Source organism: Pogoniulus pusillus, chromosome 8 (genome assembly GCF_015220805.1).
Source record: "Pogoniulus pusillus isolate bPogPus1 chromosome 8, bPogPus1.pri, whole genome shotgun sequence".
In the NCBI taxonomy this organism is placed as follows: domain Eukaryota; kingdom Metazoa; phylum Chordata; class Aves; order Piciformes; family Lybiidae; genus Pogoniulus; species Pogoniulus pusillus.
Window position 1 is genome coordinate 5460084 of NC_087271.1, and position 21961 is coordinate 5482044.

The 21961-nt window shown below is 45.0% G+C and overlaps 1 long non-coding RNA gene across 1 annotated transcript in view; it reads right to left on the reverse strand.

Annotated features, from left to right (window-relative positions):
- Positions 1 to 222: 222 nt before the first annotated feature.
- Positions 223 to 21961, reverse strand: part of LOC135177830 (uncharacterized) — a 127818-nt gene continuing 106079 nt past the window's right edge. Inside the window, exons 4-5 of the long non-coding RNA XR_010303178.1 lie at positions 3248 to 3527; positions 223 to 630 (exon numbers count right to left, since the gene is read on the reverse strand). This is a non-coding gene — a long non-coding RNA (uncharacterized LOC135177830). The remainder of the gene's footprint in view (positions 631 to 3247; positions 3528 to 21961) is intronic.

The following is a 21961-nucleotide window of genomic DNA, read 5'->3' on the forward strand; positions in this document are numbered from 1 at the left end:
CATGGCACCAAGTGCCTCATCCAGGCTTTGCTTGAACACTTCCAGGGATGGCAACTCCACGACCTCCTTGGGCAGCCCATTCAGCAACTCCCTGTTCTGCTACTAATTCCTGATGACACAAAGGTTCAATTCTACAGGAACTTGGAGAACACTGTGTTCTACCAAAAAGTCTGTGTTCAAGCACAGAGGTTTATTCACATCATCTTATTAAAACAAACCAGCTGACTTTTACAATATGGGCAAGATGATGTTCAATTCCAGGTGTGATAGTATGAATCTCTCCTGTGAATCCCACTCTACAGCAAAAGCAGCACACACACACACAATAAATGAGTTACAGCTAAAGATGTAGCTTTAGTAAGTGACATTAAGCTCCTTGTGTTGTCAGTCTGTCTTTTTTTAGCTTCATACTTCAATTCTTAACACAACAAACAAACAGAAGTTAGCAGGATAGAGCAGTACTCACAGCAGTACAGAACTCGTCATGAGGAGTGGTGTCTTTGGAATGCTTTTGCGTTCATCTCCACTTGGGAGAGAGAAGGGCCTGGAACAGTCTTCTTTCCATATGCTGTAGCAAAAACACTGGTGGAAGGGAAAAAATCAACAGCTCCAAAACAGGAGGTTGCCATTCTGAAAAGAAAGGAAAATGGGATTTCCAGGGGAAGTGACCTCAAAAGATCATTTGGTCCAGCCCCTCTGCCAGAATAGGATTAGCTAGAGCAGATCACACTGGAATGCATCCAGGTGGTTCTTGAATATCTCCAGAGAGGGAGATTCCACAACCTCCCTGAGCAGCCTGTTCCAGTGCTCTGTCACCCTCACAGTGAAATAATTCCTCCCCAGGTTTACAGGAAACTTCCTCTGCCTCAACTCCCACCCATTGTCCCTTGTCCTGTAACTGAGCATTCCTGAGAAGAGGCTGGCTCCATATTTAATAAGATATTTAATCTTCCCATCTCTGTAATAGATCTGTTTTATTCAAGAGTAACACCAGCCACAGATGTATCAGATTATCTAATGGCCTCTCCTCTGGGAAGGGGTTGCCAAATCTTAACCTCCCATGCACAAGGCAGGATGAAAAGTGAATAGAGATTTGGAGTCCCATCTTTGTCAGGTTTATCAATGTGTTAAGTCATGCATTCACACTGAAAAGGAAAACCACATGCCTGGAGTCATGCAAAGTACAACCAACAGTCTTGAGGTGGCCAAGTCAGGCTGGTCAAGATAGCACAGAATAATTTCATTTTCTGAAAACCATTTATGAAGATGGATTTGGGATTTTAAACCTAAGCTGCAAGGCTCATGCTGCATGAGGTGTGGATGAGCAGGAAGACTGTGAAGAGAAGACATGCCAAACAGCAAAGATGACCTTTATTACAGACCTTTAAGGGCTGGTGCAAGGTCATAGAGCAAAACCTAAGTAATGCATTCTCTTATTTTCTCTTGTTCTTCTACAGTAAATACTATTGTCCCCTCTATATTAATCTCATTGATTTTTGTAATGGTATGCACAGCAAAGTCATTCCCAAGTGTTCACTCTGTCACAATGACTAATCATTTTCTCCCTTCTGTGGCTTCTAACACCTTGAGGAAACAGTTGCATCAATGATGCTTTCCATTAAAGTATCTTGCAGGTGTCAAAAGATATGCATTAACGATCAGATAAACCTTACAAACACCAAGCTGCTGTTTAAATACTAAATAAAACCAGTAAAGAACAAGTTGTGCTGGGGGAAGTATAGGCTGGATGTTAGGAGGAAGTTCTCCCTAGAGAGAGAGATTTGCCATTGGAATGGGCTGCCCAGGGAGGTGGTGGAGTCACCATCCCTGGAGGTGTTCAAGCAAAGCCTGGATGAGGCACTTAGTGCCATGGTCTAGTTGACTGGCTAGGGCTGGATGCTAGGTTGGACTGGATGATCTTGGAGGTCTCTTCCAACCTGACTGATTCAATGAAGAGCATACCTTTGCCTATTTTAAGTAGTTTCCTGCAGCTACATCCAATGCAACACTTACTTATTAGTACTATTCTCTCAAGTTCTTGAAGTAAAACTTATTTGTGTCTTCCTTTTTATCATTTCCTTCTTATCGATCATTTCCATAGTTATACCATAGCTATAAAACTGAATCCACTAAGGAATGACTCAGACTTTTTCCATACAAAAAAGTGTGGCATCTTTGAATGTTAAATGCTAAAAAGTTAGTTGAAATGAAATTTGAAGTGTGGTGTGCAAACAGTGTGGAAAGCTGACTGAAAAGCAGTTTGTTCCCAGATTACTGAAATGTGCTCAGCTTTAGAATCACAGAATGGTTGAGGTTGGAAGGGACCTCAAGGATCATCCAGTTCCAACCCCTCTGCCATAGATAGGGACACCTCCCACTACAACAGGTTGCTCAAGGCCTCATCCAACCTGGCCTTGAACACTTCCAGGCAAGGAGCAGCCACAACCTCCCTGGGTAATCTGTGCCAGTGCCTCACCACCCTCACCCTTTCCTAACAGCTAGTTTGAATCTGACAGTTTAAACCTATTACCTCTCATCCTGTCATAACAAAACCTTGTCAATAGTCCCTCCCCAGCCTTCCTGTAGGTCTCTTTCAGATACTGAAAGGCCACTGAAAGGTCTTGTTGAAGCCTTCTCTTCTCCAGGCTGAAGAGCCCCAGCTCTTGTAGCCTGTCCTCATAGCAGAGGTGCTCCACCCCTCTGATCATCTTTGATCGTCTTTTATTCTAGGATACTTAAAGAATTGGCCAAGGCAACTTCTGAGTTCTCTACAGTGCTTTCTGAGGACTTGTGATTTTGCCATAAGATGGGAAATGGGAGGACAAAGTTTCTGTGTTTGGGGGAAAAAAAATGAAAGGGAAGGGAGAAAGATGAAAGTAAAAGAAGAAATATTGGCTAGACAATCAGTTTCAGTTCCACTAAAGTTTCTGCCACAAATTATCCACCTACTTGTAGCTAGCTTGACAGTAGTACAGGAAAAACTGCAGACAATGTAGATACATCAACACCAAAAAAAACCCAAACCAGTTTAATTTCCTTTTCAAAGAGGCCAGTGGATCTTCTGCAGTTAAGAGACAAGAAGCAAACCCTGCTAAGCCCTGACTTTGGGCAAGTTATGACCCCATCTTAGCACTTGGCTAGCACACTGGCTAACTAAAGCAGCAAAACAACAGGTGGGAAAACTGGTGGGAAAGCCAGCCCATGCCTGGCTTTCCATAGATCATTGTGAAAAACAAAGGAGGCTTACCCTGCAGAAATCCTCCTGGGTTAGGTTTTGTCCATCATTTCCATCAGCAATACTCAGCTAAGAGTATACTTTGAATCAGAGAATTCTTTGGCTTGGAAGAAAGCCAAGTACGTCATGAAGCTGGAAAGGACTGCAAGTATACGAAGGAATCTCAAACTATCTCTGCAAACTAGAGGTTTGCATAAAGTGGGGTGAGAAAATAGGATAAGTGTAATCCATGACAGATGAGGAAGAACATCAGCTCCACAGGTAAATCACTGCACAGGGATTCCTAGAGTGCCTGTAAGGAGAAAGGATGGCAATGATGAGCACTCCTGAGATTCTCGTTCACCATTTTCAAGCCATAATAGCTTGGCATCTGCTTTCTAGCAGCTAGGTATGGAGTCTTGCAAGGAAAGGAAAAAAGAGAGGAAAAGGCCCTTTATTACAAGTATAAATGATAATTTAATAGCTTCTGTATTAAATTATTCATGTCTTAGATTAAAAAAAATACATTCTTTCCTGTTCATTGTCAGTCAATGCCAAATTGAAAGCTTCTTCATAGAGAAGTTGCTTTGATTTGCAGTAGTACCCAAAAATACAATGAGCAACATTTCTCAGGCTTCAGAGGTAAAATGACAAATGTATCACAGTATCACAGTATCACCAAGGTTGGAAGAGACCTCACAGATCATCAAGTCCAACCCTTTACCACAGTGCCCAAGGCTAGACCATGGCACCAAGTGCCACATCCAACCTTGCCTTGAATAGAGATGAAAAGTGTCTGAACATAGAGATGCAGCTCTCACTTACTAAGGGAACACATATATTTTCCACCAGAAGGCTGACTGCACTCCAAGAACAGCAATCACATTCATTCCAGGAATGCCCACTGAAGAAAGGAAGCAAAAGAGCAAAGCAGGCATGAGAAGAATGGGGATATTTTATTCACTGGGTAGAATTCATGTCAAGGATATTGCCACTGTGACCCTGCTGGGTAAGTGGCATGTTGTGTTTTGGCTGTATAAATGATGAGAAATTAGAAACCAACTCTTTCATGCAAATGACCACAAAGAAGTAATCAACTTTATTGTCAGAAGTCTTTAACTTGTAGCTTGTTTGAAGAGCTGCTGAAAGTGTAGTGTGTGATTTGACTGGTCCGTGGTGGGCTCCTGAAAGTGCTGTGCCTGAGATACTCTCTTACAGTTCCCAGCACTTAAATTTGAAGCTTCCACCAGTTCACCATAGGCTGCCACACAGTCCCAGACCAAATTTAACTCCAGGACTAGATGGGGATGAAATTTGGAACTTGAGTTTGGAAGATGAAATTTCTATTCATGCCAACACATTTCATTTAGTATACAAATGAAAATTAAAGATGCAGCAGCATGGGGGCTTCTTTTCACCATCATGTGTGCTTCTTTTCAACCAGACTTTCACTTAATGGGGTTTTACTCTTAGCAGCACAAAGTGCTCACATCCCATGGATAAGGTTGCCATAAACAACTACAATCGAGATTCATTTACTTGGCACAGCTATGCTCACTCTCCACATCTGTGATGGTTTGGGTGTTACCTGCCTCTCCCCCAACTTTGGAAATCACCCAGACTAGACTCAGCCAGCTCTGGAAATTTGAATGAAGCTGATATTTACAGCTAGCACAATATACAAGCAAAAATTTACAGTACATACAGTTATAGACAGAAATACACAAGGTAAAAGGTAATACAGAAACACAACAGCCCTCCCAGAAACCTGAGTCCCCAGGAGGGGCTCCCCACTGCCCTTTCACCTTCTCTCACCCCTCTCAACCTTACCCCAGTCCCAAGGAAGAATGGAGGTTCGGCCAGGGGGTTAGGAAGCAAAGTGGATTAATCAGAGAGACAGCAGAAAGGCTAGAGAGAGAAATGCAGCCCAGAGCCCCCAAGCAGAAGAAGTGCCTTATCTACGTTTGTGTTCTTGTTCTTATACCTCTCAGCAAACCTGTGAGTGAAGTAGACATCACCCTTGTTTGTCTTTCACAGCCTGTCATCTAGTTCTTCTCACCAAAACATTCTAGCTAGCTTCACACTAGCACCACAGCTCACACACACCAGGATGTTAAGTTGCACGTTCTTTTACTAGAAGGATTTGGATATTTTAAATGTTGCCACCTGTAAAGACTAACATAAAAATCATAGAATCAACCAGGTTGGAAGAGACCTCTAAGATCATCCAGTCCAACTGAGCACCCAGCCCTGACCCAATCAAAGTGACTGTCTTTTAAAGTGAGAAAGTTCCACAACTATGCCTTGGAAAACCACAGGATTCAAGGCACTTCTGAGTGTTTGTAAGTGAAATCCAAGTGCTCTTTTCCTGATTGCTCTCCTTTGGTCTCAAAGGGTGCATCTACATAGGAAATTTCATTGTAGAATCATAGAATCAAGCAGGTTGGAAGAGACCTTCCAGTCCAACCTAGCACCCAGCCCTAGCCAATCAACTAGACCATGGCACTAAGTGCCCCATTGAGTCTTCTCTTGAAGACCTCCAGGGACAGTGAGTGCCCTTTTGAAGTGCATCTCCAAATTGCTCCTATTTGCCATGCTTGGTTTGCATTATGAAGAGGGCCTTAGATTTGAAGTCAAGCAACAAAAGGCTCCAGCTGCTAACTGGCTTTCAGTCCATGGTAATAGACTAAGCAAGTCTGAAGCCAAACCCTCCAAGACGACTCAGTGTGTGTATCACCCTCTTTGCCCTATCTGATCAGCTCTGCAGACCAGCAGGGGGTGACCTCATTGCTATCTACAACTACCTGAAGGGAGGTTGTAGCCAGGTAGGGGGTTGGTGTCTTCTCCCAGGCAACCAGCAACAGAACAAGGGGACACAGTCTCAAGTTGTGCCAGGGGAGGTGTAGGCTGGATGTTAGGAGGAAGTTCTTCACAGAGTGAGTGATTGGCATTGGAATGGGCTGCCCAGGGAGGTGGTGGAGTCACCACCCCTGGAGGTGTTCAAGAAAGGACTGGCTGAGGCACTTAGTGCCATGGTCTAGTTGACTGGCTAGGCCTGGGTGCTAGGTTGGACTGGATGACCTTGAAAGTCTCTTCCAACCTGGTTGATTCTATGATCTTGCATGTTGAGGTCTCATTTCTTACTAATTCAGATACAGCCATAGAGTCTGGGGCAGAAAATCCCACTAACAACTGCATGTCTTTATTCTCATCCATACCCAGGGTTAGTTTGAAGATATTTTGGGCATCCCACTGCTCCAGATCACACCGGGGGGAAGGCTCTTGCATTATGTGATAAACAGCAAGGCTTCCAAAAGTTCACTTCCTGGCAGCTCTGTGGTTTTCATCTGGCTTTCTAAAAGGTACTTGAAACATCTTCAAATATTTAACTCTGGAAAAAGAACCCCAAACATCAAGTGTCTCAACCAAGAAACTATTTCTTGCAGTAAGTGTGGAGCTGCACTTTGATTTCATCAGGCTGATTCAGCTTTTGCATACAAAATAGAGTTTCAATAAGAAAGGTAGCTACAGAAAACTGTGTTGAAAAGAAGTTGTCTGCAGTTTCTTCATGCCATCTTATTTTGGATATAGCAATTGATCTTTAGCCAACAGGAGGAGCAAAAGTTTCATGTAAAATTCTGACTTTAGCTCTTCAAAACCTGAGGGAGTTCACTGTTTATGAGAACTGAGTGAGCACTGTGCGAAGGGATAGATGCTCCTTCAGACAGCTCCTTCCAACGATCTTTTTTTCCACTAGCAGTGTACCCAGGTGTGACATTCTAAAAATGGGCATTGTGTGCTTACACTAAAAGGCCAAAGAAATAAATTCACAGCAACTATGCTGTGTATGAGTGTCACAGGTTGAGTTTTCATCTGCTGCTATTCAAACCATCCTGCCCCGCGCCAGCATGTAAAATGTAAGTGCTGGCTGGAGCAAAGTGTTATGGGGCTTGAAAATTAGATTAGATTGCTGCTTCTGGGCTTTGGGTGCTGGTTTTGCTCAGGGGAGGGCAGGAGTTGGGTAGCAGGCTGCTTTGGGTTTGCTGGTTTCATAGAATTATAGAATCAACCAGGTTGGAAGAGACTTCCAAGCTCATCCACTCCAACCTAGCACCCAGCCCTGTCCAATCCACTAGACCATGGCACTAAGTGTCTCAGCCAGGCTTTGCTCAACATCTCCAGGGACAGCAACTCCACTACCTCCCTGGGCAGCCCATTCCAATGCCAATCACTCTCCCTGGCAACATCTTCCTCCTAACATCCAGTCTAGACCTCCCCTGGCACAACTTGAGACTGTGTCCCCTTGTTCTCTTGCTGATTGCCTGGGAGAGGAGACCAACACCTGTTGGCTACAACCTCCCTTCAGGTAGTTGTTGACAGCAACGAGGTCAGCCTTGAGCCTCCTCTTCTCCAGGCTGTGCTTGCGTTCCTTCAGTCTCTCCTCAAAGGGCTGTGCTTGAGTCCCCTCACCAGCTTCATCACCTTTCTCTGGACATGTTCCAGTACCTCAACATCTATCTTGAACTGAGGAGCCCAGAACTGGACACTGTACCCGAGGTGTGGCTTGAGCAGTGCTGAGTACAGGGGCAAAATAACCTCCCTTGCCCTACTGGCCACAGGCGACATACCCCAGGCAATGAAAGTTCAATACCTGCAGTAGTTTAAGGAGGGCTGTGTGTGTTGTGCCTTCTGTTTGATTAGTTGGGGTATTTTTAGTGCTTTTTGTTCTGTTTTGGTTTTTTTTCTTTACACTTTCCAATGTCCTGTTAAATTTTCATTCTGTTGAATAAAAGATAAGCCACTGAAGCTAGGAAAGGAGGCTGCATCTTCAGCTTCTGCCTGCTGATGCACCAGGTTTAGAAATCACAGGAAGTTGTGCTTATCTCTCACCTGTGAGCTGTTATTCCTGATGTCTAAACTATTTGTTGGGAGTACAAGACTAACACATGTATCTGTCAACAAAATGGGTCACCTCTATACTCCCCTATATTTTCTTTAGTTGAAATCAATAAAGAAGAAATCAGAAACATCAGGCACTGGAGGGCAGGGATGATGAACTGCTTAACATTGCTCCCTGATGTCTGTATCCCAAGACACATGGCTGGTTCACAACTGTTTTATGGTGTTTCACATTTATACCTGCGTGGGCATCCTCTAGTCCTCCACCTCCTCTGCATGCTAAGATGTTTTTGTCTCTGCCAAAAGGCTGTGAACAAAAACACTGAAATAGATTTTTAATGCTTTGCCTAACATTAATATGCAAACAGCAGAGTGCCCCCAGACTACATCACGCTCCACACAACACACACAGAGAGAAATTGTGTTGCAGAAAATCCCCCACACTAGTAAGCAAAGCAGTAATAATGCTACTGTAACTGATTGCTGTCATTTGCACGGACATGTAAATGAAGGATGGGCTATAATTACTTCACTGTGAAAACAATTATTGTAGGGAATTTATTTTTGCCCTAATAACTTAATCATAGAATCAATCAGGTTGGAAGAGACCTCCAAGATCATCCACTCCAACCTAGCACCCAGCCCTAGCCAAGCAACTAGACCATGGCACTAAGTGCCCCATCCAAGCTTTTCTTGAACACCTCCAAGGACAACTCCACCACCACCCTGGGCAGCCCATTCCAATGCCAATCACTCTCTCTGCCAACAACTTCCTCCTAACATCCAGCCTAGACCTCCCCTGGCACAACTTGAGACTGTGTCCCCTTGTTCAAACTGACTATCCAATCAAATCTTTAAGAATGACCAAGTTTCCCAACTATGTCTTTGAATACCACAGGGTTTGAGGCATTTCTGAGTGCTTGTCAGCGAAATCCAGATGCTCTTTTGGTCATGGTCAACTTGACTATGGAACTGAGTGAATAAAAGAGAACCCTTTACAACCTAGAGGAAAAGTCTTGTTTGGTCTTCCAGCATCAGTGTCATATCATATGCAGAGGAATAACAGATAAATCAACATGAATGCTAAACAGATAAAGTGGCAGCAACATCACAAAACCTGTAAAAGAGACAAATTTCCCCTTTGCCAGGATGCATCTCCTAAGTATGCTTTCACTTCATGATCATCAACTCCAGGTATAAACCCTTAGAGTGTTACTCACTTGCAGTCATGTCACTACAGATGACAAAGCTGGCAACTGATTATGACACCTAGTAAGGTAAATCCCAACTTTACTAGGAGTCTAAACCAGCACATTTAGGGGAGCTCTTTAAAAATCTAGCAGAAGAATCGAGCTCTCCAAGATGCTTTATTAAAATAATAAGTGAATAAAATAGGATATATACAGAGAACTTTTTCTGGTTCACCATTAATTGTGTTTTTACTGTGGGAGAAAACCCACCAAAAAAAGGAATAGGAGAGCCCTGACAGAGAGACAAGCTCATGTTATTCCCAGATTTGATATATTTTGATAAACCAAATATATATATATATATATATATATAGGTATTTCAGATTAATTTATATTCAGGATCAAAATCTCAGTTTCCATTGGCAATGTGAAAATTTGGACTTGGATTTCAAAGCAGTTCAAAGAGCGGAGAGGTTCAGATAGATGCATTGTGATTTACAGGCATAGGGATAAGATGTGGAAACAAAGCAGGATGTTTTAAAGCGTGCAGCCTGAGCATAGAGATCTGTGAGGGCTGCCACCTGCAGTGTGAAGCTTGCAATGTCTGTTCATATTTTGAAATGGCAGTCAGTAGGGGCGATGTCTGCCTACACAGAGTCATCAGTCAGGTCAGGGTTGTGCATCAAAGCAAAGAAAGGCAAGTCTGGTCGGGGAAACAGCTGCATTTTGTTTCCAACGAGGCAGAATACATTGCTGAACGTCAGAACACAGCGAAATGTGTCTGTATTGTGGCCTTTCAGTATCTGAAAGGGGGCTATAAAAAAGCTGGGGAGGGACCTTTTAGGATATCAGGGAGTGACAGGTGAAGGGGGAATGGAGCAAAGCTGGAGGTGGGTAGGTTCAGACTGGACATGAGGAGGAAGTTGTTGAGCATGAGAGTGGTGAGAGCCTGGAATGGGTTGCTCAGGGAGGTGGTTGAGTCCCCATCCCTGGAGGTGTTTAAGGCCAGGCTGGATGAGGCAGTGACCAGCCTGCTCTAGGGTAGGGTGTCTGTGCCCACAGCAGGGGGGTTGGAACCAGATGATCCTTGTGGTCCCTTCCAACCCTGACTGATTCTATGATTCTGTTCTTGCTATGGTAGCCAGGTACATTCAATTTCCCTTTAGTGACTGTGGCAGCAATCATCCAAAACAATTAACATCATATCAGTACATACATAGTAAATAAATCTCTTGTAAGCAAAAACCAAGAAGCTCTTGTGATGCCAGTGCTGCTTCAAATGCAAGGGAAAGCAGAAGTCTTTAGAGTCAACTGAACACCTGAGACTGTGACTACTGCCTGCACAGGACTGCCTCCAGAGGAGCGACACACAGATTTCTAGGCATATTTGCTTTCACTGACTGAAAGAAATATAAATTTGCCACAAAACAGAAAAGTCATAAAATCACATCAAAAATATCTTCTTTGTATTCTGCTTTTACTGTGAATACAAGAGAAGCACTGATGCTACTTCAGTATGAGCAACGGTAACTGCCACACTGCACTGTTTATCCTCCCGAGTCACAGAATCAGCCAGGTTGGAAGAGACTTCCAAGATCATCCAGTCCAACCTAGCACCCAGCCCTAGCCAGTCAACCAGACCATGGCACTAAGTGCCTCATCCAGGCTTTTCTTCAACACCTCCAGGGATGGTGACCCTTCAGTGCTGTTTGAAAGAGACAGACTGTAAAACGCCTCCCACAACATGCACACAGCTTTGCAAGCTGCTCTGGAGGAAGTCCAAAGTGTACTCTTCCTGAACAAGGGGCTGCAATGGAAAATCTACACAGACAGGATTTCCTACAGCCAAGGCTCAGATCCTCAGGACAAATTCCAGACAGTGGCATCTGGCAAGCCTCTACTTGCTTTCTGATGGCCCCCACATACCTTTGTGAAGAATTGCAGAACTGAACCTCACAATTGCTTCTATTACTTTCCAACCAGACAATATTGCAAACACCAACTGACCAGATCACAGAATCATACAATCAAATGGGTTGGAAGAGACCTCCAAGATCATCCAGTCCATCCTAGCACCCAGCCCTTTCCAAGCAACCAGACCATGGCACTAAGTGCCTCATCCAGGCTTTGCTTGAACACCTCCAGGGATGGTCACTCCACCACCTCCCTGGGCAGCCCATTCCAATGCCAATCACTCTCTCTGCCAACAACTTCCTCCTAACATCCAGCCTAGACCTCCCCTGGCACAACTCCAGACTGTGTCCCCTTCTTCTGTTGCTGGTTGCCCGGGAGAAGAGACCAACCCCACCTGGCTACAACCTCCCTTCAGGTAGTTGTAGACAGCAATGAGTTCACCCCTGAGCCTCCTCTTCTCCAGGCTGCACACCCCCAGTTCCCCCAGCCTCTCTTCACAGGGCTGTGCTCCAGGCCTCTCACCAGCTTCATTGCCCTTCTCTGGACACATTCCAGTATCTCTTGAATTGAGGAGCCCAGAAATGGACACAGTATTCAAGGTGTGGCCTGACCAGTGTTCAGTACAGAGGCAGAATAACCTCCCTTGTCCTACTGGCCACACTGTTCCTGATGCAGGCCAGGATGCCATTGGCTCTCTTGGCCACCTGGGCACACTGCTGGCTCATCTTCAGCTACTATCTACCAGCACCCCCATGTCCCTTTCTGCCTGACTGCTCTCCAGCTAACATGTAGAGGCAAACACCTGCTTTTAATATATCCATATTGATAGCAGTCATCCCCAGTTTTCAAGGGCTAAAACCAGAAACCACAGAGGGAGCTGGGGGAGAGTATTTAATAGTTTAAAAACATGTTTATCCCTATGTGATTCTTAACACAGGACTATGTAATTCCCAGCTGCACAGATGTATCTGAAAATCCTTCTGAGGATCCAGACCCCAGTGCTTCTGTGACTTTAATAGCTCAGTCTCAATGCTGGGAACCTCAGCATGCTGGAAGAAGCTCCACTATTAGAAACATATTGCAGCATACTTTTCATCTGACAAGTGGTTAAAATATGTCAGAAAGATGCAGATGTCAACCATTAATCATAACCAATGCACACTGTTATGGTCCAGTAACTGTTGGTACTTAATTTCAACAAAATCACAACCCTCTCTCAACCTTTTTCCTATGTGGCTGTGTAAACATGACAGCAACTTTAAATCTTGTTGACAGTGACTTCCATACCTGTCAACAGCAGGCAGCTGCAGTTCAAACAGTGCTCTGCAGAACAGCACTTTTTCCTTCCCAACCTGAGCTCCAAACTCAGCAGTGCTTTGTGGGACACAGTGGAATGCTAAGTCAAAAATGTCATTGCTTTACAAGCAATTAAACAATTAAAAAGCATGGCTAGCAAACAGAGAGCACGGGTTAATTAGAAAGGAAAACTGACTGAAATATGAAACAGGACAGAATACTTTTCCAGCTACCTCCTGAGGTAGTTGAATCAAACTTGTGAAGCTCACAAATTGAAGCAAGAGCTATATTCAGCAGTATACCCAGATGAGCACAGCAGTTAAGGATATGATCAACAGGTTGCTATTTCCATGCACATCACATATTCCTGCTTGCATACATAAAAGCTATTATCTGAAACCCTTGTCAGTAAGTAAACTGGAATGCAACCATGATTCCCTCTGCCTTTCCTAGACAGATCCATTTGAGAAACGTGGGAAGAGTCACAAGAGCAGAAATAAATGCTGCACAAATTCATTAGCCAACCTGTGATGCTGTGGTGTGATTATTTTCACTGCTAAGATACCTCACATTGTTTCACTGAGTATTATCAGTTTGTTATGTCTTAGAACTTGCATTGTTCTGCTCCGGTAACGTTGTAGTGTTTTGAGTCACTGCAAACAGCAGCACACAAAAGAATGGCCTCTAATGGAATGATTAGAAGGGCTTGGAGATTCCCAAAGCCATGCCTGTTTTTCAGTAAGCAGAAGGTGTTTCTATGATAAAACAGTACTTTCAGGAGAAAAGTCAGATGAAAAGGATTCACAGAATTCCTTAGTTTGGAAAAGACCTTCAAGATCATTGACTCCAATCATTAGTTTCGCACTGACAAGTCCTTGACTAAACCAAATCCCTCAGCACAACATCTAATCACTATGAATGGCTGTGCTTGGAAAGGACCACCAGGACCATCCAGTCCAACCTTCATCCCAGCATCCTTCATCACTAGACCATAGCCTCAAGCACCACATCCACTCTTCTTTGAAACACCTCCAGGGATGATGACTCCACCACCTCCCCAGACAGCCTGTTCCACCTGCTCAGTAAAGAACTTATTCCCAACATCCAACCTAAACCTCCCCTGATGCAACTTGAGGCCATTTCCTCTTGTCCTATCATTAGTAACTGGGGAGAAGAGACCAGCTGCAGCCTCACTACAACCTCCTTTTGGGTAGTTACAGTATCACAGTATCACCAAGGTTGGAAGAGACCTCACAGATCATCAAGTCCAACCCTTTACCACACAGCTCAAGGCCAGACCATGGCACCAAGTGCCACGTCCAATCCTGCCTTGAACAGCTCCAGGGACGGCGACTCCACCACCTCCCCGGGCAGCCCATTCCAGTGCCCAATGACTCTCTCAGTGAAGAACTTTCTCCTCACCTCAAGCCTAAATTTCCCCTGGTGTAGCTTGAGGCTGTGTCCTCTTGTTCTGGTGCTGGCCACCTGAGAGAAGAGAGCAACCTCCTCCCGGCCACAATCTCCCCTCAAGGTAGTTGTAGACAGCAATAAGGTCACCCCTGAGCCTCCTCTTCTCCAGGCTAACCAATCCCAGCTCCCTCAGCCTCTCCTCATAGGGCTGTGCTCAAGGCCTCTCCCCAGCCTTGTCGCCCTTCTCTGCACACACTCAAGCATCTCAATGTCTCTCCTAAACTGGGGGGCCCAGAACTGAACACAGGACTCAAGGTGTGGTCTAACCAGTGCAGAGTACAGGGGCAGAATGACCTCCCTGCTCCTGCTGACCACACCATTCCTGATGCAAGCCAGGATGCCATTGGCTCTCTTGGCCACCTGGGCACACTGCTGGTTCATGTTCAGGTGGGTATCAATCAGCACCCCCAGATCCCTCTCTGTCTGGCTGCTCTCCAGCCACTCTGACCCCAGCCTGTATCTCTGCATGGGGTTGTTGTGGCCAAAGTGCAGCACCCTGCACTTGGAGCTATTGAATGCCATCCCATTGGACTCTGCCCATCTGTCCAGGTGGTCAAGGTCCTGCTGCAGAGCCCTTCTGCCCTCCAACCCAGCCACATCTGCCCCCATCTTAGTGTCATCTGCAAACTTGCTGATGACTGACTCCATGCCCTCATCCAGATCATCTATGAAGATGTTAAAGAGGATGGGGCCCAGCACTGTTGTAGAAGGCAATAAGGTCCCCTCTCAGCCTCTTCTTCTCCAGACTACATAACCCCAGCTCCCTCAGCCACCCCTCATAGGCCATGTTTGCCAGACCTCTCCCCAGCCTCGTCACCCAGGACACATCTGTTAAGTTGCTCTGAACAGCACATTTAGTTTTCAAGCCTGAGTTTTCTGTCTATCTGGGGGGCTTAGGTTTTTTCATATTTATCTACGTGGATGATGCAAAACATCAAACTGAAGTTGTAGTAGGTATTTTTGTCTTTTAATATCTCAGCTCTGCTGTATTTTAGCATTCACCTATCCCCACAGAGCAATTTTAGCCACCAAAAGCATCAGCGCCTAAAGGCTTCTGCTTTAGCGATTTTCTATTGACAAAAATTGGCACATTTCTAATTCTATTGCAGTCCTCTGGAGAGAATCCCTGTGTTGTAACTGCAGCCTGGCATTACTGTCTGCAGTTCCTTGAACTAAATAAAGCAAGCTTTTGCAATTTGATTAGTAGAACCTGATTGCTTTCCTTGAACATTACAGTATGTTAAATGAGATGCTGCATAAAATAAACAAACTGAGCAGGTGCATGTCAGGTTCTGATTTGGAAGACAGCCAAATGATCAACTCCTCTAAGGTTTTATTATCTAACCAGAAACACATTTTGTTGATGCTTAGATTTTTCCCTCCAGAATAACTTCTGCCAATGCTGGAAACAGCTCAATGAACAAAATGCTGTAAGTATTGAAGATTCAGGTAAATGCTCTGTAGCAAGTATTGTGCCCAACAGACTTTTATCCCTCTCTATATGCATACAGACACACATGCAGGCTAGGCTGAAAATATCTTACAGTCTTTGTGCCAGCTAAAAAGCACAACAATTACAGCAGGACATCAAAAGGAGGGACCATGTTTCTCCAGGGCCTTTGTGATAAACATTAAACCAAAGATTGAACAGAAAATCTCACATTCTGTCATGTGGAGGGCATGTTTTCCAACTGGATAGCTTCCTTTGGGCCCAACCAAACAGCTGGAGGGGATGGATAAAATATCTGGCAATATTGTCTACTTGGCTTTTCTTCTCCTTGCATCAAACTTTTCAATGGTTTGCAGGGGGAAAGCATGTGCCCAGGGCACATGGAATCATAGAGAGAATCAGAGAATCATAGAATCAACCAGGTTGAAAGAGACCTCCAAGATCATCCAGGATGAAGTTGTTGGCAGAGAGAGTGATTGGCATTGGAATGGGCTGCCCAGGGAGGTGGTGGAGTCACCGTCCCTGCAGGTGCTCAAGAGAAGCCTGGATGGGGCACTTGGTGACATGGTTTAGGTGATTGGATAGGGCTGAGTGCTAGGTTGGACTGGATGATCTTAGAGGTCTCTTCCATCCTGTTTGATTTTTTTATTCTTCCACTCTTCATCACAAATAATTTCAACCTGTTTATAAAGCTCTTAGTAATGGAGATTTCATTGAACTCTGTGAGACTTGTACAAGAGAGTATCTCCTGCTGTCCTCACTTGGGGAAGTTTTTATTAAGGCTTTATAGAAATCTCACTTTGCACAACAGAAGCTCAGCTGTCCTTGGAGGAGAGTAGATAGTTTCTTGCTTTTCTGTTCAGTCATCTTTAAAGCATTTGAACTCCTACTGTGTCTCAAGTCCTCTTGAGACACACACAATACCCTTCTATTTCTTTTCAAAAGCTACATTTCAGATTATGGATCCACCCTCCTCTGCACCAGTCAGTTCTCCCTGGATGGATCCTGCAGATCTTGAAGCTTATGTCAAAACATGGCAAAAGGACTGCAACACAAGCTTTCAATTTCTCAGGACACTCCTGGTTTCACGAGCTAGGATGAGGCCTGCCTGGTCCACAAAGGCACAACATTACTGATCCATTTTAAGTTCACAGTTGGCAAAGGGAGTCACTAGCAATATTTCTATCTAAGAGTCATGCTCCTCTCCTATGAGGAGAGACTGAAAGAGCTGGGACTGTGCAGCCTGCAGAAGAGGAGGCTCCAAGGTGACCTCATTGTGGCCTTCCAGTATCTGAAAGGGGGCTATAAAAAAGCTGGGGAGGGACCTTTTAGGATATCAGGGAGTGACAGGCAAAGGGGGAATGGAGCAAAGCTGGAGGTGGGTAGGTTCAGACTGGACATGAGGAGGAAGTTGTTGAGCATGAGAGTGGTGAGAGGCTGGAATGGGTTGCCCAGGGAGGTGATTGAGTCCCCATCCCTGGAGATGTTTAAGGCCAGGCTGGATGAGGCTGTGGCCAGCCTGCTCTAGGGTAGGGTGTCCCTGTCCATGGCAGAGGTGTTGGAACTAGGTGACACTTGTGGTCCCTTCCAACCCTGACTGATTCTATGCTCCAACTTTTACACATGATTTTTCTCCCCTAGGAGTAGTATTTTGAATTTTCCTTAATCAACTATAACTTTATATATCAGGCCCATTTTTTTAGCTTGTCAAGAATGTTTTGAACTGCTATTCTGTTCTACAAAGTGCTGGGATCCACTCCCAGCTTGGTGTCCTCTGAAAACCTCATAACATGCTGTTTAAATACTAAATAAACCCAATAATTAGTAGAGAACAAGGAAGAGCATATATTTGCCTGTTTTAAACAGTTTCCTGCAGCCATATCAAATGCAACCCTTAGTCATTAGCATTATTCACTCAAGTTCTTGAAGGGAAACTTATTGGTGTCTTCCTTTTTATCATTTCCTTCTTATGGATTATTTTAACAGTCAAATAAATGTAGCTATAAAACTGAATGCACTAAGGAACGACTCAGACTTTTTCCATACAAATAAGTGTGGCATCTTTGAATGTTTAATGTTAAAAAGTTAGCTGAAGTGAAATTTGAAGTATGGTGTGCAAACAGTGTGGAAAGCTGACTGAAAAGCAGTTTGTTCCCAGATTACTGAAACGTGCTCAGTTTTAGAATCACAGAATGGTTTAGGTTGGAAGGGACCTTAAGGATTAGCCAGTTCCAACCCCTCTGCCATAGGCAGGGACACCTCCCACTAGAACAGGTCACTCAAGGCCTCATCCAGCCTGGCCTTGAACACCTCCAGAGAGGGAGCAGCCACAGCTTCCTTGGGCAACCTGTGCTAGTGTTTCATCACCCTCACTGTAAAGAACTACATTACCTAAAGAAAGATGTGATGCAAATTGTTTGTGTGTGTGTATATATAAAAATACATACATTTTTTCATACTGACCTCTACATTTCTGTGATGATGTCTTAGTGTTTTCTCAATGGTGCAAGCACTATGTGAGAAGAAAACTGAAACCACATCAAATCACACAGTACTGTGTCTGCAAATGCTGCCGCAGTGTGCTGTGCAAGACATGGCTCAAGCTCTGTTCCTCTATCTCAGAGTAAGTTTCTACTATCATGCATCACTCTGCTCCCTCAAATTTCTACCAAGCAAACTGCCTTAGACACAGGATCTGGGTTTACTGGTAGATAGTAGGCTGAAGATGAGCCAGCAGTGTGCCCAGGTGGCCAAGGGAGCCAGTGGCATCCTGGCCTGGATCAGGAACAGTGTGGCCAGTAGGACAAGGGAGGTTATTCCTCCCCTGCACTCAACACTGGTTAGGCCACACCTTGAGTGCTGTGTCCAGTTCTGGGCTCCTCAATTCAAGCACCTCAATGTTGAGGTGCTGGAATGTGTCCAGAGAAGGGCAACAAGGCTGGTGAAGGGCCTGGAACACAAACCCTATGAGGAGAGGCTGAGGGAGCTGGGGGTGTTTAGCCTGCAGAAGAGGAGGCTCATGGGCGACCTCATTGCTGTCTACAACTACCTGAAGGGATGTTGTAGCCAGGCAAACAGCAACAGAAGAAGGGGACACAGTCTCAAGTTGTGCTGGGGGAAGTATAGACTGGATGTTAGGAGGAAGTTGTTGGCAGAGAGAGTGATTGGCATTGGAATGGGCTGCCCAGGGAGGTGGTGGAGTCACAGTTGCTGGAGGTGTTCAAGCAAAGCCTGGCTGAGGCACTTAGTGCCATGGTCTAGTTGACTGGCTGGGACTGGGTGCTAGGTTGGACTGGATGATCTTGGAGGTCTCTTCCAACCTGATTGATTCTATGATTAATCCCAGACCCCAGCTACAGCCCCAGATTAGGGAATTATCTAGTGTGGGAATGCAAAGTGCAGAAGGATGTGGGAATGGAGTGAAGAAGGATACTAACAGGCAGATGCTGACCTTGGTTCCCACCAGCTGCTGGCTACCTTAGCTCAGAAAGGACAGATAATGGACACCTCCTTAATAAGAAGAACAAGGTGTGGTTTATGCTGATGGAGTGGGTTGTCCTTGACTAATTATGCTAATGTGTAAGGGTGTGCCTTCTGACCCTGAGGGTACTTATTGAGAGCCAAATGATCAATAGAGGTCTCTGGCATCATCCACATTGAACCGTCTGGAGTCCATGTGGCTTTGCCTTTGATCACACTGACCTATGTGGGCCTTGACCACGTTTCCCACTGCAAGCTGAATCAGAGGTTCTGCCAAACCTGAGCTAAATCAGGTGTAACAATCTAGCAGACTTGGGAGGTCATGGCAGCACAGTCTGTTTCTCAGCTCCCAGCTAGCCCAAGGTCTGAACTAGCACACTGAAAACAAAGATGACAGGCAGATGAAGAATATCTGTCGAGAGAGAAGACTTTTCCTGGAATACCCATGCAGGAAAACCAGCCAGCAGCAGCAGAGCTAGGAGAACAACTAGCAATAAATTGCAAGACAAAACACAGCTCTCAACATCTTCAAAGCCAGAAATGGGAAATAAAGAGAATGTTAATAAGCTTTTATGGGACCAATCAAGTGGAACCTCTGGGGAAATCATTTTACTCTTCCACAGTCTCCCTGACAAATTCCTTACCAGGCACAAACTGTAAACCTGAAGATCAAGGATGAAATCACTTAAATAAAATTTCAGCCTATGTCACTTAGCAAGACCTTCTTGCAATTCAAAAGCACAAAAGGGAAACAATTGATTGCAGAAAAGCAAAGCTGAAATGCCACCTTACCAAGGAAAGCAGTGCTTGGTACGTGTCATGGCAAAACTATCCAATCCAAGATAATCCAAGGATGAAGTCACTGAAATAAAATCTCAGCCTGTGTCACCTAGCAAGACCTTCTTGCAATTAAAAAGCATGAAAGGGGTACTGATTGATACCCACCTGAACATGAGCCAGCAGTGTGCCCAGGTGGCCAAGAGAGCCAGTGGCATCCTGGCCTGCATCAGGAATGGTGTGGTCAGCAGGAGCAGGGAGGTCATTCTGCCCCTGTACTCTGCACTGGTTAGACCACACCTTGAGTCCTGTGTCCAGTTCTGGGCCCCCCAGTTTAGGAGGGACATTGAGATGCTTGAGTTTGTCCAGAGAAGGGCGACGAGGCTGGTGAGAGGCCTTGAGCACAGCCCTACGAGGAGAGGCTGAGGGAGCTGGGATTGGTTAGCCTGGAGAAGAGGAGGCTCAGGGGAGACCTTATTGCTGTCTACAACTACCTGAGGGGTGGCTGTGGCCAGGAGGAGGTTGCTGTCTTCTCTCAGGTGGCCAGCACCAGAACAAGAGGACACAGCCTCAGGCTGCGCCAGGGGAGATTTAGGCTGGAGGTGAGGAGAAAGTTCTTCACTGAGAGAGTCATTGGACACTGGAATGGGCTGCCCGGGGAGGTGGTGGAGTCGCCGTCCCTGGAGCTGTTCAAGGCAAGATTGGACGTGGCACTTGGTGCCATGGTCTAGCCTTGAGCTCTGTGGTAAAGGGTTGGACTTGATGATCTGTGAGGTCTCTTCCAACCCTGATAATACTGTGTGATACTGTGAAACAACTGATTGCAGAAAAGCAAAGCTGAAATGCCATCTTACCAAGGAAAGCAGTGCTTGGTATGCCAATCCAAAATAATCCAAGGATGAAGTCACTGAAAATCTCAGCCTGTGTCACCTACCAAGACCTTCTTGCAATTCAAAAGCACAAAAGAGAAACAACACCTTCACACCTGCAAGCTTTGATTAAAAACACTCTCCCTATAGTGGCTGAGTTTAGCTGATTCAGTTAACAGCATATTAACAAACAAAATCAATGATTCTATGTCTGGGATTTCAATGGAAATTAAGATAGAATTCTGAATTATTTTGTGCTTTCCTTTATTAGGTACAAAAAGTTTAGATGTTTTCACAGAATTAACGTTAATGAAACAGAACAAGGGGACACAGTCTCAAGTTGTGCTAGGGGAGGTCTAGGCTGGATGTTAGGAGGAAGTTGTTGGCAGAGAGAGTGATTGGCATTAGAATGGGCTGCCCAGGGAGGTGGTGGAGTTGCCCTCCCTGGAGGTATTCAAGCAAAGCCTGGCTGAGGCACTTAGTGCCATGGTCTGGTTGATTGGCTGGGGCTGGGTGCTAGGTTGGCCTGGATGATCTTGGAGATCTCTTCCAACCTGCTTCATTCTATGATTCTAATGAAATGAGCCAGTCACAGCAATGGTTTGATTGTTAATGGCATTAAGTACTTAAAAGAAGAGATTAAGATAAAAGAAGCTTGGTTGATCTGCACAGGTGAGACACTGGCATACAGAAATGAATTTGCTATAGAGTTCTGTTGCACGAGAACCATGCACATGGACAGTGAATTTGGTGAGTGAAATGTTAAGGTGCATCTATCATAGTGCTCAGTGACTTCATTCAACACTTGGTTATCTGGCAGCTGTAGATCAACACTAGCCGACTGCTGACAAGGACCAGAGCTCTTTGTCTTAGTGGCTGCTTGCAGGTGCCAGCAGATGTCAGCTGTGCTGAGGCTGCAGCCTGCGTGTGCTGGCAGAGGAAAAGCCTTGCTGCCTTGCTCAGCAGCCTTCTAAGGTGGGACAGATTTATCCCCGACTCTCTTCTCACCTTGCCACTGAGTTTACACACACTAGCGACAGCAGAAACAGACAGAGAAAGGTGCCAGATGTTTTACCTTTATCTTCTCCAGATATCTGGCCTAAGTCTAATTCATGGGCAGTGCTTACACAGGAAGTGCTGCCGAATCTCAGTCATTTAGAGAACCATCTTGACAGAGAAAACAAAAGTTCATATGCATTTAAAGAGAGCTCTGACATTACAGTAATTAGATTAGTAATTCCTATCCATTTAGCCTCCTGGAAGACTCTCATCAGGGCAGCAGGAGTTATTTATTGAAAGGAAATAAAATCCTGGCATTTAAACGTGCTTTCAGCTGTCAGATTTCCTGGTGGATGTTATTCAGGACTGGCAAATGTATGATTCATGCTGTGCAGGACACAAC